The sequence below is a fragment of the Gossypium raimondii genome, chromosome 2 (genome assembly GCF_025698545.1).
Source record: "Gossypium raimondii isolate GPD5lz chromosome 2, ASM2569854v1, whole genome shotgun sequence".
NCBI lineage: Eukaryota > Viridiplantae > Streptophyta > Magnoliopsida > Malvales > Malvaceae > Gossypium > Gossypium raimondii.
The window spans coordinates 42573960-42586021 of record NC_068566.1 but is presented as its reverse complement, the minus strand read 5'-3'; the positions used below and the strand labels follow the sequence as shown (position 1 = coordinate 42586021).

General features: G+C 37.0%; 1 pseudogene; it reads left to right on the top strand.

The window, feature by feature from the left end:
- The window catches only part of LOC105789708 (chitinase 2-like), a 74846-nt pseudogene that overhangs the window by 5585 nt on the left and 57199 nt on the right, over window positions 1–12062 (top strand).

The window sequence follows — 12062 nt, the reverse complement described above, 5'->3', positions numbered from 1 at the left end:
TCATTTTGTGAGAAACGTGAAGCAATCAAAAGAGGTAACATAAGTTCACAATAGTTCACAAGATCAGTTAGTAGATATTTTGACAAAAACTCTTGGGAAGATGAAGTTTGAGAAGTTGAGATATGATATTGGAGTTTGCAGTATGGAGGCCATTGAGGAGTGTTGTGAGATGACCAACTATGCATTGACGAACAACACAAATGGCGAGCAGTCCAAGTGCGAAGTCACATGGTGGACTATCCATATGCAATGTAACACACAGTTGGTGGTTTGTGTGGGTGGATTGTTGGCTAAGTATAAACCAAGAGAGGCTGATTTACACCCTATCCGCTAGGTTAAGTTAGTATTGGTTGTCGCGCCATGATTGGCGGATTGTTTGTCTAACCAAGTATGTTTGTAAAGACTTGGTTGAAGGTTTGTCTTTTGGCAAAGTGTAGGTTATTGATCTATACATTTTGACGTGGTCTATGTGGAGAACCCGCCAATCAATGGATTCTCTTGGTGAGTTTTTTTGTTAGCGGACCCTTCTTTTAGTATCCATCAAATGGTTTGTTTTATTTGGTATGTAGAGTCCGCTACTGGTGGATTGTTGGACCTGATATTTTTCTTTGTGAGCGCGGTGGGTAAGGCTGTAACTGTGGAACAATTTACCATGCTTGCTTGTGAAACATGAGCATACTGTTCAGTTTTAGTTGGTTACTTGTTAAAACCTAGTTGGATTTGAACTAGAGTACTGTAAATGACAACTTGAGGTGTTTAGGTAGCTGAATGACTTGTTTACTTGGTTACTTATAAGTACAAGAAAGGTGTACCACTCTGATTAGTGGTAGTAGGGATGTTTGGTAAAAAGGAATGTCTATATATTGATATGTCGGCCACCAAGGGGTGCTAAATCAACTCTAATTGTTGACCACGTGTAGGGTTATTCCGAGAGCCATGTGGGCTATAAATAACGATGTGGCTAATGTAGTAGGGTTTTTTTTCTTTCTTCTGCTTTGTTCTTATTTTTGTACCTCGATAAGAAGGAATAATCTCGTTAGAGAAGAACTAGCGAGTGTCCAAATAAAAAGTAAAGGCTGTGGAGTGTAGTGAAAGACTTGTGGTGAAACCAGCTTCTTTTGGATCTTCTGTGAGTATCCAATTTGTATGAGTTTTCTGTGAGTCTACTATGAGTCCCTATATACTGTTAGTTTTTAGAATGTCATAGTTAAAGGTTATGAATTTAGATAAAATCATCTCATTTGAACATGGTAAGTTTTTGTATGTAACTATATACATGTGCATGTAAGTGATAAGAAATAAATACGACTTCCTTAGTGTGAAAACTCGATACCCAGATATGATGGGCCACTGGTAAGGCATGTTAGTTGTTATCCAGATTGGCGTATGTCTTGGGTTACTGGTAGGACATGTTAGTTTCTAACCAGCCTAACGTTATGGGTGATGCCATCAGTAGGGCATGTTAGTTGTTAATCATGACAAAGAGCCATGATCTTGTGGGAAAACACGTATATGCACGAAATAGCATGGACTAAGAAATCTGTTATGATGTATAAATATGGGGTCCGAGGTTAGCACAAGGAAGGGCATGGAAAATGGTAATAAAATATTAATCTGGATTTGTTGCATGTAATGCATGTGGTGTACATTCGAAGTGGTGTATGAGATCGCCAAACAGAAAAGTTGATTATATAGTTGTATTGCATGCTATTATTGCATGATAAGTATCAAGTCTTTATCTTATTTAATGTGTTTTAGACAAAAGTATATGTTAGTTATAGTGTTTGGCGTATTTTGTCCACCAAAATAGAGTTATACTCAGTAGGTGTATAGATGCCAATCAACCGGTATGTTTGAGATGATAGAGTAAGTGTTGGTAGCTTTTGTGAAGTATTTGTTCTGTTGATGTTAATGAAATTGTTCCATGAGAAAGTAGTTGTGAACTGTATTTGAAAGATGATAGAGTCCACTAGGGGATACTATCTGCTAGGGATAGGTATCTGCCATTGTTGTATGTAAAAGGGTATAAGCCCAATTGCCTCAACGTGAAGTTTGTTGACTTATTGTTATTTATATATGTATATATACATTCAGTTAATATTGTTCATGGAGTTTGATTAGAAAGGGTTGAAAATTTTTATTTCTGGAGCTCACTAAGTTCTTTCGAACTTACTCATTTTCTTTTTCTTTTTCCAAGTGGTACCTCCATGCAAAGGGCTTATAGAAGGGACTCAACCAGAAAAAACACATTTTTTTTAGCCTCGCTTATGTTTTGTAACATGCATATGTATATTTTGGGGTGGCATGAAATATCATTCTTGTATTTTGAAATGATGTATATGTTTCTTACTATGAATATACTTTACAATATGTTTGGCGCACCCTGAATAACCTATTTGGCGAATAGCATTGAAGTACCTTGCTTTGTCAATTATGGTTCAATAGTTTCAACTATTTTATTACGGTGAATTGTCAAATGTTTTCCTATTTTTTTCTAAAATTATAAAAATAATAAATAAATCAAGTTTAAGCCTATTTTCTATTGTAACACCTTAGACCGCCAACTGGGGGTTGGGGTGTTACATGATAACTGCCATGTGGAGAGTTCTTACACGACAGGCTTAGAGGATTGTCTAAGCACATTGGTGATCTATCTAAATGCAAGCATATCTACAGGCACTCAAAGTGTGAAATGTCCAACGATAAGGTGAACTGTAAGATGTAGTGCTGGCTGGCTTCTTAAAGCAGAAAATCGATGTTTTTGGTTTAATCTTTTGTTCAGTTATTTTGTTAAGATATTTAGGAACAAACTAAGTTGGTAATGACTTGATGTGTTTCGGTGCTGATTTCCATAATCAATTTGTGAAAAGTTAGGTTTTCGTATTTTCAAGATGTTAGTTGGATTAGTTGAGCTCTTGAAAAGTCAAATGAAATATAGTGTAATATTTTTAACTGAAAAGGGAGAGTGTTACAGATCAATTCATAATGCTGGTTCTTTGTCTATTTGTTGCTTTATTTCTTAGTCTTAAAACACCAACAGTATAGTAGCTCATTTGTCCTGGTTTATTTATCTTTCTTTGTTATAAAAGTTGTGTAGGAAATTGGAGTGGAAATCTCATTAAGAGTGCAAAATTTTTAGTATATAATTTTCTAATTTTATCATTTCTTCTTATAATAATTGTTACTATGCATGCATTTATGTAAACAAAAATATCACCATTCCAGAATTTCAAGTTTTCGGGTCACTATCTTTAGCATACTACTCATTTAGACCAATGGCAAATTCAATATGTTTTAGGATTCCATCAATTTCAGCCTCTCCCAAGTTTTTTTTCCATCAAGTCTAAATATCCAAATGTAGAAGCTGTATTAATCCTAAGAGGTTACGCTGTGGGCAGTCAATCTGCTTATTTCTAGCCTTCCCCCAGTCAAATCATGTGTATCTAATGCCGCTATTTCACTCACAAGTATCACAAGCTGTACAAACAATTTCCCACTAATATTTTTTTATTATCTACTTTTATAAAGAGAGTGCTTGAAATATACAAGTCCAATAACCGATACAATGTACAAGTCGACATTGCATTCCTTATATTTGAAACAAGCTACATATCTTCATATATGTATGTGTATGTATATGTATATAGATATACACATATTTCCTTTTATACAGTAGCTTAGTTTTTTGCAGTTAACAGAAAAGGATTTTATAGCCAAAGCCAAACATTTTTGTGTAGGGAAACTAATTCAAGTGAGCATCTTTAGTATGCTATATCATTTCCTTTAGACTTTCACTATCTATATTTTCTTTCCTTTAGGCTTGCATGGCCTTGCTTGAATCTTTGCCTTTCGTGGGACTGCAGGAATCGACAATGTACATTTTGACATCACATTCCCCATATTTGAATCAACCTACATATCTTCGTTACCTTTTAGAAAAAAAAAAAAGAAGCAGCTAATAGCTTTATATACATGAATGTGTTAAAGCCAGAAATTTGGTTTTCCAAAAAGCATTGAGACTTGAGCTGCTTGTGGATAATGTTAATCCACACTTTAGGCTTGTGTATAATCTCTCTGATTTATATTGTGATCCACTTGTTCTAACAATTGGGGGTCTGTGTCATTGTCAAAATTCTATATCAAAGCTGAGTGTTCATTTTGTTGGAAAAATAGATGTTTGGAAACTTTAAGGTATATTCTCGATTAGTAAATGTGGAGATTTGAATCATAAAATTATGATTTGATATTCTACTCCATGAGACCTTTATAATGGTATATCATATGCTCAAAATGGTTGAGTGATGAATGAGAAATTGATACTCAAAGTAAGTGTAACACCCCTAACCCGTATCCATCGCCGGAACAAGGTTACGGTGCATTACCAGAGTTTACAGAACAAATAGACAAAAATTTCAAACATTTCACATCATATAATATTCGTATCATAAACTAATCAAAATCAAACATATTGTCCCTTATATGAACCCTCAAGGCCCAAAATACGTATTAGAAACAAGTCGGGATTAAATCGGATGCTCAAAGAATTTTTTGAAAAACACTAAAATTTTTCAAGCTGTAGGGGTCACACGGTCGCGTGACTAGGCCATGTGATTCACATGGTCAGGAGACACGCCCGTGTCTCAGGCCGTGTGGGCATTCAAAATAGGGACACACGGCCGTGTCCCTACCCGTGTAACTTTTTGACTTGGACCACACAGCCAAGCCACACGCCCGTGTGCTAGGCCTGTGAGTATACTAACTTGCACAATTTAAAAGATACAAGGGACACACAGCCGTTTCACCTAGCCGTATCTCACACACGGCTGAGACACACACCTGCGTGGACTAAAATAGGCCATTTTCCAAGCCATATTTCTCACCCAATTTGGTACCAACCTAAACACAACAATTTACACATCAATAAGCCATAACAAGACATTCAAAACAAGCCAAAATCAAGTCCTAAACATGAAATATCACCACATACAACTAATATGCCCTTAGGCACCTCAATTAACAATTTAAAGACATGTCAACAAGTATCTCAATTTACCTAAATGACCAAATTCATGTATGCATATTAAAATCATATTTTACTTTTTTTCATTCTACCATATCAAACACATAACAAATATGATAAGGCCACTTATATACACATCAAAATATACCAAACACAAGCCATTCAAAGGGCTAGTCTCAACAAAACATTTATATACCAACATTGGCCAAAATAACCTATACATGCCATTACAACCAGAATTAATTTACTGAAAGTACCAAACAAGACTGATGGATAGTGTGAAATAGCTCCGACTAGCTTCTAACCCGTATCAGCTTCCGAATTACTATAAAACATGGAAAATAACATAGAGTAAGCATTTAAGCTTAGTAAGTTCATATAAAACAAAATTTAACTTACCATATATCCATAAAATAGGTAAGTAAACAAGGAATATCTCAACCAATTTGGCCAAAAGCCTAAACACATGATCACGAACATATTAGCCATGAAAATTACATATAAAATCCAACACACATGGTTGAATTCATCAAATAATCATATTTCATGTATTTCATGTAAATACCAGTAATAGTTCATATCGAACTCATATAATCTTGTAACAGAACTGTGCTCGTTGAACCATTTAGAATATCGTTGGATACACGGGTAGCACACACGAGGTGTACTGAACTGTAATCCGCCAATTCATATACATGTATGCTCATATGAGCTGTAAACAGTAAGCTCTTCCAAGCTGAATAACGGAAAGCTCATGTGATCTGAATAACGGGAAGCTCATAAGAGCTGAAATCGGTGACCCTAATGACATGTCATTTGCATCCTACGGATTCCTAAGGTTCAAACAGGGCTTGGTAATTGTCGAATATACAACCGTTATTTATTCATGGGAATTGTACAATTCACAAACAATAATTCAATTTAACACATATAAATGTACAATTTAATTGCACGAACTTACCTCAACGAGTTTATGTAGATACGAAGACGACTAATCCAATATTTTCCTTTGTCTCGTTCTAACTCTGTACTAGGTTTAACTAGATCTATACGAATGAATTTAATTCAATTCAATATAATTCATATTCAATTTAGTCCAACACACTTTTTGGCAAAATTACTATTTTATCCCTATACTTTTAATTCATTTCCATTTAGTCCCTAGGCTCGGAAAATGAAATTCACACAATTTAATCATTACTCAAGCCTAGTCGATTTTTATACCGATTAATAGCAACCCATATATTTCATAAAATTCACAAAATTTACCATTAATTTATTATTTTCAATTTAATCACTAATTGATAATTTCATCAAAATTCTCTTTATAAAAGTTGTTTATCTAACAACAACCTTTCATTTTCTATCATAAAATTCAAAATTCAAGCATACTCATCAATGGAAAAACCCTAATACTTTAATTATTTTGCAAATTAATCCCCGAGCTAGCTAGATTAAGCTACTATGCTCTCTAAAACATAGAAATCATAAAAAACGAGACAAAAATACATACCTAATTGAGCAAAATAAGCTTGCTAATATTTCAAGCTTCCATGGATAAGTTTTCTCTTTTTTTTGGTGGTTGATGGTGATATTTGTTTGTTTTATTAATTTATTAAAATTTTAATCACAAATTTCCAAAATTAACCTTAATATTTCATTAAATTTCCAATGATGACAATTCATCCTTATCCACTAACCATTTTAATGGTCTATTTACCATATAAGGACATCCAATTTAAAATTCTATAGCTATTTAATACTTTTAGCTATTAGAACTCACCTTTTGCACTTAATGCAATTTAGTCCTTTTTATCAAATTAGGCATGTAAACGGTAAAATTTCTTAACGAAATTTTTATATGATATTTCTATCATAGTGTAAACCATATAATAATAAAAATAAATTTTTTTGACTTCATATTTGTGGTTCTGAAACCGGTGTTCTGATTTACTGAAAACGGGTTGTTAAGTAAGCCACTTGTGAATTATGTTAAGGAAAGTAGAAAGCGTAGTCCCACAGTGTTTTGATATCAAATGTGGAATATGTTTATATATATTAACCAACTTGGTGGTTATTGGATGACTAAACTAATGCTCTCCTTTGTGTGCTGGGGGTGCAAATCCAAACCCGTCGGGGTTGGGGGTGCACCTGCAGGACATGGGCGATGCGAAATGTTCGCGCCAATTGGGCCTTTCTATTGAGTTAATGGCTCCTTAATTCACAGACATGTTATTGGTTTTTTTCCTCAATAGAGCTTATCTGTTTGGAATTAAAAGGAGGTAATAGCTTCTTTAATTCAAATGCTAATTTGGGTTTAATGGCTCCTTAATTCACGGATACATTATTGGCTCCAAAATTTTCCCTGCATATTTTTCGAACATTTTTCATTGATAGACGAAGACAAGGCTACTATTCGTTGATCCTTGTAGCCGTGCTATTGCCATACTCATCTTGTTGTTGTATCTTGGGAGATAGTCGACCAACGTTTCTCCAGCACCAAAGAAGTGGCCGAATCTGTCTTAAGAAAACTGTGAAAACATGCCTCAACTACCAGTCTAGTTTTCCTGCCTACCTAAGAGTATAATATTTCAATCCAGTCTTTATTTCTATTTTTTTTCCTGATTACATATATATAATAAATCCCATGTATATATATATCATAAGTTCATGCATTTTTTTCACCATTAAAATCACACAGTGTATATACTCAAAGATTCAACCAAAATTGCAAGGATTTACACAAGGAAGAAGTCAAGGTTCGCATACCATAAGTGGGGGTTAGCATATTTACCTTAGCCTGTGTACTAAAGTTTAAATGTAGTATATCAAACCACTGACCTTAGCAACCATCGCTTCAACTACCATGCTCAATTAAACTTCTATTTGCCTTTGTCCATGGTTGTAGAGGCTCCCAAATGAATTGACACTTTTCATACACATCAAACACATTACAAAGGCATTACTAATATCAACAAACACTATTAAATCATTCCAAAATCATGGATCAAAGCCTATTAACCTCTATACTGAAAACTTAACTAGTTTTTGTCGAAATAGGTGTTTAACCACTCAAACCACACTTCTAAGCTTAGACTTTATAACGCCCTAAAAATCCCTTATATATTTATTTTTGTATGATTGTGATACAAATATCTGTCAGCTTTAGTGGTTATTTGTTTTGGGAGTGTTTGGGAGGTTCTAAGTTCAAGCCTTAGCTTGGGAAAATTTTTTGTTTTTATGAATAAATCCCTACCTCTAGTCAGTAGGTTCTTAATTAGTTGTTGGTAAATTTTTGTCAGAATGAGCATGCTGGTCTGGTGGCTAAGGTGTGAGTTCGCATGTGAGAGGTCTGGTGTTCAAGTCCCTACGCTAGCAAGGGGGATATATTTTCTAGTAGTGTCGTGGAGAGTTTGAGTGGAGCTAAAATGCCGATGTTGTAGAGGTGTAGTGGGAAGTGAATGGAGAAAATTAAGGGATTTTGGATAGAGAGAGTGTGTGTGGTGGACGATTTTGAGGTGTTTGAGTTGTAGTGGGGGAGTGTGGGAGCAGATTAAGGGATTGAGGGGTTATCTGATTTAGTTCAGATTTTTTTTCTCTCTTATTGGAAAATTTGTTTTTCTCTCCCCAAATCCAAATTTTTATTTTTTATGTGTCACTTTGCACATTGCCAAAATTCTCTGATCTCCTTATTTAGTCTTGTTTTTCTTTTCTTTCAGTTTTGTCGAAATTCTCCTTGAATCCTTTCTTGCCGACTTTCATTTTCTTCTTTTTGTTTGCTACAGACTACTTGTTGAATTTTTTTCTTCTCTTCTCTCTCCTTTGGTTTCTCCATTAGTCCATTCATTCTTTAATCTTTGTTGCCACATTTTTTCATCTCCGTTTTGCTTTCGTGTGTCAGTGGTTAAGGGCTGGAGCAATTCGGTTAGCGTTGGAGCAGTGTGGTTCTACTGTTACTCGTTTAGTAGAATCGTCAACAGCGAATTGTAGGAGTGGTGACCTATCTTGCTCGGATTTGTAGTTGAGAGTTTTCGATTTTGAGGGTGCTAGTGATCTCGGAAGTAAATTTTTTTGTCACGAACGAATCAAGTGTGTAAACACAACCCTAAAAACAGAAATCTACAAAAAGCCAAAAAATGTGATTGTTGACGCCACACGGGCGTGCGGTCGCCCGTAGTAGGCTGTGTGATCGACAAGGCTGGCTATATGTGATTCATGGGTCAGGCCGAATTGGGCCGTGTGGGCCACACGGGCTCGTAGGCCCCACATGGGTGAACTACATGGGCGTATAGAAATATTGGGCCAGGCCATGAGATCCATACGACCAAGGCCATTTTAGACCGTGTGGGCCACACGGGCGTGTAAGCCCACATGGGTATGCAACATGAGCCGTAGGCCCATTTTCACTGATTGACTGCTAAGGCTGCACGGGTCACCCATGTCGACTGTGAACCTACTGTAGGGTGGGTAAGTTTACCGAGACCCCTAATTGACTGAAATGATTGAAAGGCTATTATATGCCTATATAAGATAGATATGTATGTTTGTATGTTGAGCATGTTATATACACTATATTGATTATACATGATACCATGACATGTCTGTATGATGCATTGCATTGGGTTGGGAATTGATATTGATTGGAGGAAGTGTATTGAAAGGCTTTAAGCCTAACTTACTGGCAGCTCAACTGCAACTATTGTCTAGTACTGTATTCGATACTATTTGGAGTGTAGGGATGGGTGGGTTGATTATATCCCCACATGGAGTGTAGGGTTGGACGGAGATGGAGTGTAGATGCTGGTTGGGTAGGATTTTATAACCGCATAACTGTCATTGTTACTGTACTGTGATGGGCTAAGGCCCTAATGCTTATTGATACTGAAAAGGACTTAGGCCCAAACTGAGATTATCTGTTATTGTCTGTTTGTTTGCATGGGGATTACACACTGAGTTTATGTAAACTTACCCTTTCTGTTTAATCTGTACAAGTAATCCCCAGACATAGGCAAATCGGTTTAGCGAAGGACTTAGCGGTGGCCACACGACTCCTTTTTGCTATTTGATACTTATTTACGATTTTAAGTTTTATTTTGGGGTTTTTTTTGTAAAATGGCCTCTATGGATTTTTACCTAAAAATCAAATTTTATACTATTTTTTGGTTATGTCTGCTAGAAGTAGGTGAAAACTCGGGTTTCTAAGAGAGATGAATGTTTTATCAAAATACCATGCGCACGCAAACTATTTTAAAAGCTTCCGTAAAGTATAATGTTTTGAAAATGAATCGCGATTTGGGAATTTAAGAAAGATAATGATTTGTTCTAAACGGAAAATGGTTTTAGCAATGATACGGTTTTCAAACGGACATCGCTAGATTCGGCCATAACGTTCAGGCTGGGTTTAGGGTGTTACATTTAGTGGTATCAGAGCCAGGTTGCAAAATTCAGCTATGGATTTGGTTTTAAAGATTTGATTCTCTAAAAATTGATTTTTAAATGACGTGAAACGTTTTTACTAAATGTATGGCACATCGGGTCTTCGGCGTTGATCCTGTAAGTCCTCTAAATTGTTATCTACTTATAAAATTGAAAATTCTATAGACAGTATGTACCGAGATTACTTTAGATAGACTGTATTGAAAAAAACTCAAGTTAGTGTATACTAATTCTATAGTAAAACTTATAGACATTGATAGACACTGCGTTAGGCGAATACAAACTTTACATTTTTTATACTGCCTCTCATAAGATATCTATTAATAAATACTGAAATTGAAAATTGATGCATGAAACTGTTAATGCAGATTAACACGAATAGACAATGAGCACAAGAGGTACTCGCGGACGGGGTATAAGAGACCGTGGTAGAGGCCGTAGAGGTGCTCGAGCTAGGTCTTTATTTTTTGGCAAGTTGCCTAATTTGGATACAAGTGAGACACCGACTTCACCTGTGACTGAGACTGAGTCTTATGATCGAGCGGCTAGGGACGACGCACTATCCCAACCCATGTTAAAGTTCTAGAGAGGGTCGTTGGGCCCAATACTAGAGCTGGAGGCCGCGGGTCGGTTACAGAATGAATTCGGTCTAATGGAGCTGAGCTTTTCAGGGGTATTGTTGGAGTTGCTCCTAATGTGATTGGATTGAGGCCACAGAGAGAATCATGGACGACCTGGACTGCGCCCCTGAGCAAAAATTAAAGGGTGTTGTATCCCTGCTACGTGATGAGGCGTATCAGTGGTGGCTCACAGTTGAGGAGGGCACTCAGCCCGATCGACTAACCTGGGAGTTCTTTAAGACCGTTTTCCAGGAGAAGTATGTGGGGGCTAGTTATGTGGATGCCCGTAGGAGGGAGTTCTTAAATTTGACTCAAGGAGATAGACCGGTGGCCGAGTGTAAGGTCAAATTTCTGAGTTTCAGCCGCTATGAGCAAGGTATGGTGGCGACTGAGTACGAGTGATGTGTTCGCTTCGGGGATGGCCTCAAGGATAATCTGAGGGTTCTGATAGCTCCACAAAGGGAGCGAAACTTTGCTGCATTGGTTGATAAGGTGAAGATCGCTGAGGAAGTAAAGAGCGATGGGTGCCAGAACCGAGAAAGAGGTAGGAATAAGAGGGATTCGGAGCCCTCGAGTTCCGTTTAGAAGCCTAAGATAAAGGCCATAGTTGATGGGCCGATTAGTGTTGGGGCTCCCATTGCTGTTACTGGACAGCCGTTGTGTACTGATTGTGGTAGGCGCCATCAAGGCGAGTGTTAGAAAAGAACTGGGGCATGTTTGAGTTGTAGGTTTCTAGAGCACCGTATTAGAGAGTGTCCACAAAGGTCCGATCTGATGCAAGCTCTGGGTAATAATATTGCACAGACACCAAGAGTAGTTCATCAGCCACTGAGAGGCCAGGGTCAGGCTAGAGGTGGTAATGGTTTGGGTCGTGGTCAGAGAGCACCGGGTAGAGGTGCTGGTCATATTGAGGCGAGGCAGCCGGCTCTAGTTTATGTTGCTCATTGCCGAGAGGATGGAGATGCTCCGGATGTCATTACGGGTAC